The sequence below is a fragment of the Mustela nivalis genome (assembly GCF_964662115.1).
Source record: "Mustela nivalis genome assembly, chromosome: 5".
In the NCBI taxonomy this organism is placed as follows: domain Eukaryota; kingdom Metazoa; phylum Chordata; class Mammalia; order Carnivora; family Mustelidae; genus Mustela; species Mustela nivalis.
The window spans coordinates 4,498,879-4,502,172 of record NC_139024.1 but is presented as its reverse complement, the minus strand read 5'-3'; positions in this window follow the sequence as shown (position 1 = coordinate 4,502,172).

Sequence of the window (3,294 nt, the reverse complement as noted above, 5' to 3'; positions counted from 1 at the left end):
TGTTGTTTTTGTGTATGCACATTTGTCTCTCCAAGAAGATTGTAAGAACCTAGAAATCAGGTACAAATTCTCATTTTCCTTTTGTCCAAATCATTGTTATTTATAACATGTACATCTTCATTGCTTTGGCATAGTCAAAATTTATACAAAAATTGATTTTTAGATTAATTTTCTCCAGGCCTTAAACAAGCTTAAAAATACATTTTAGTATATTATAATGAAATATAAATATATTATGTAATATAATGCATTTTTTGTGTGGCAATATTTTGTTATTAGAAGTGCTGTAATGTGGGGACACCTGGGTGGCTCAGTCACTTAAGTCTGCCTTCGGCTCAGGTCATGATCTCAGTGTTCTGGGATGGAGTCCCGCGTTGGGGGTGTCCCAGGTCAGTGGGGAGCCTGCTCCTCCTTCTGCCTGCTACCCCCTGCTTGTGCTCTCTTTCTCTCTCTCTCTGACAAATAAATGGATAAAAAAAAAGTGGTGTGATGTGCATTATAAAATTTCAACTACTGATAGTGTCAGACTTCACAGCCAATAGTCAATTATGCATAAACTCTTTTCTTTTCTTTCTTTCTTTCTTTCTTTTCTTTTTTTTTTTTTTTTTTTTTTTTTTTTTTGAGAAAGACGGAGAGAGAGAGGTGGGAAGGAATCGAGGGAGAGCGAGAATCTGAAACAAGCTTTGTGCCCCGTGCAGAGCCTGACCCGGGGCTCTATCCTAGGATGCTGAACTCCTGACCTGAGCTGAAATCAAGAGTCAGATACTTAACCGACTGGGCCACCCAGGTGCCCCAAAGCATAAACATATTTTTATAATTCAAAACACTATAGTTTCAAGACTGGAGAAATTTCGTGGTTGTTTTTTTACGTACTTGCTTTGAAAAGCCACTCCACTGTTAAATTGAAAGGTTTTCACTAAAAGAGAGAGAGAGGTGCTATGTTTGTCCTAAAAGTTAATACAGCCACATTTTATTAAAACAGTCTGTAATCCCATGCCCTTGAACTTAAATTTCTTTCATCTAATTTTCTATTGATTGTGTTCATTTTCCCTGATTTCCTCTCGGTGCCTGTGTGTTTTGCTTATGCGGATGGTAAGTTATTAGCTGGCTGTTTGTAGACCCATGTGTCCCAGCAGCCGGCGTGGGGCCGGGCAGTGATGATGATGGATCAGGACCTGCTGGTACCGCAGCTGCCAGTGGGCCGGGGGCTCGGCGGGACATGCTGCTCTGCGGAGGTGCTGGGTGGAAGCTGTGGAACCGCCCGCCCTTGCTCTGTTCTTCTCAAACCCCTCGCAATTTACTTGAAGTCAATTAAGTCCAAAAATAACGTGGATTATCCATTGCATGCAAATGTAGCAGCATTAATAGCACATTCTTATAAGTAAGTTAATCTGTCTAAGGAATAGAACCAAATGTGTTGAACTCTGAGAGAAGATGATGAAGTGTTTAGCACCTGTTGTGTTGAAGGTAAAACACTTTAAATATTTATGCAAACATTAACACAGTTTCAAATACCCGGGTAGAAGTGGGGAGATCAGGTAACTCTTCCCAACCGGTATATTCAGCAGTGTTTGTAATAGAAATATTTGGTTGACTGTTGAAAAGCTCTTGCCGAAGTAGGTCAGTTCATACTAAATGGTTTGCCAGGTTGAGTTTACCGCCTGGCGGCTGAAAGAGGTTATTTTCAATTCAACATCTGTGGTTTCTTTTTAGAGATAAGAATTTGCTAATTAAATATTTGTACTCACACGATTTAGAAGAGTAATGCTTGAAAAGTGTTGTGTGCTTTGGAAATAATCATATAAGTCAAGTGTCACTCTTCTAATTACAAACCTCTGACCTAACTCTTTAGCATTCTCAACCGAGAGTGAGAAAAGCAAGTGATATCCTTTTTTAAATTCTCCTATCACTGATTAAAACAATTCAATGCCTTAGCAATGACCAGAGCAGTGGTCCTCAAATTTTAGCAACTCGTGGACCCACCAGTGCCTTTGAAAGTGGCTTGAGCGAGACCCTACAGTTAGACTTTTAGTATGTCTAGGAATGGGGCCAAGAACCTGAGTCTCTTTTTTGTTTTGTTTTGTTTTAAGATTTTTAAAATTCTAGACAGAAGTGGGGGAGGGGCAAAGAGAGAATTTTCAAGCAGATTCCCCACTGAGGGCAGAGACCCTCCTTGGGGCTTGAGCCCACTACCCATGAGATGTGACCCGAAACGGAACCGAGAATTGTGCACTTATCGGGCCGAGCCACCCAGGCGCCCCCACCTGAGTCTTCCTTAGGTCACATCAAGGTCTAGTGAATTTCCGGGACGTATTCAGAGGCTTCACCGTCGCCGAAAAAAGTGTTTTGCTGGTTAGGCAATCTCAAACACCTGCTGCCCGTTCCGCGTGTAATCTGAAATCATCAAGTGAAATTAAGTGGGAGAGACAGTCTTGATGAGGTGGCAGGCGTCAATCATGTTCAGATCTCTGACACGTGTTTTCCATTCCTCCTCTATGCACAACATTAGCCTCACGGAGTGCATCTCGATCCGTTCAATCCTTTGCAGTTGGCACTGTCGTAAGCAGCAGATGGGTGGCTTTTACTTTTAAATTGTGAAGACTGTTTGGATACAGTACTCTCCATTACCGAAACATTCCCCCGAGGCATCCAGAGAGAGGAGGGATAGTTGTCGTCAGAACATACACTGTCGTCAGAACATACACTGAAATTGCCACGGAGGGTCTGTGGAGACGTATTTGCAGAAAAGTGTAGAAGAAAGTGTAACACGGACTTTCAGGAAGTTTCGATGGACACTCTCTGTTGTTTTATGGAAACACTGGAGTAGATACCAGGAGAAGGCGCACCGCTCAGAGCTTCTCGTGAATACCTGCGATACTCCTGGTTGCTTCTCCGGCATTTCACAGATGGGGATTTAGAGATTGTCCTGTCTTGGCTGGCACTTCCCTAGTTGAGCTCCTGGTGGCACCGAGGATTGCAGGATGCGATGGGCAGCTCTGGTCCGAGAAGGCCGAGACCTGTTTGCATGGATGCCTTCCCTTGTTGCCAGTTGCCCCCAGTGACCAGCTCATCGCAGTTATTCTAGGATGGCTCTGTTGGCAGCACTCAAAATCCTATGTCCCAGCAGCCCACGCTCCTGGGGCATATGGTCACCGTAGCTTCCCCTCGTGTGGATTCACCATTTATGGTGGTTTCTCCATCTGACTGAAGGGTGAGCCAGCCAGATGCCAGGCCCGGCTTTAAACAGTGTTGCAGGGGAGGTTAAAGAGGCGTTATCTAAATCACCAGTGAGTC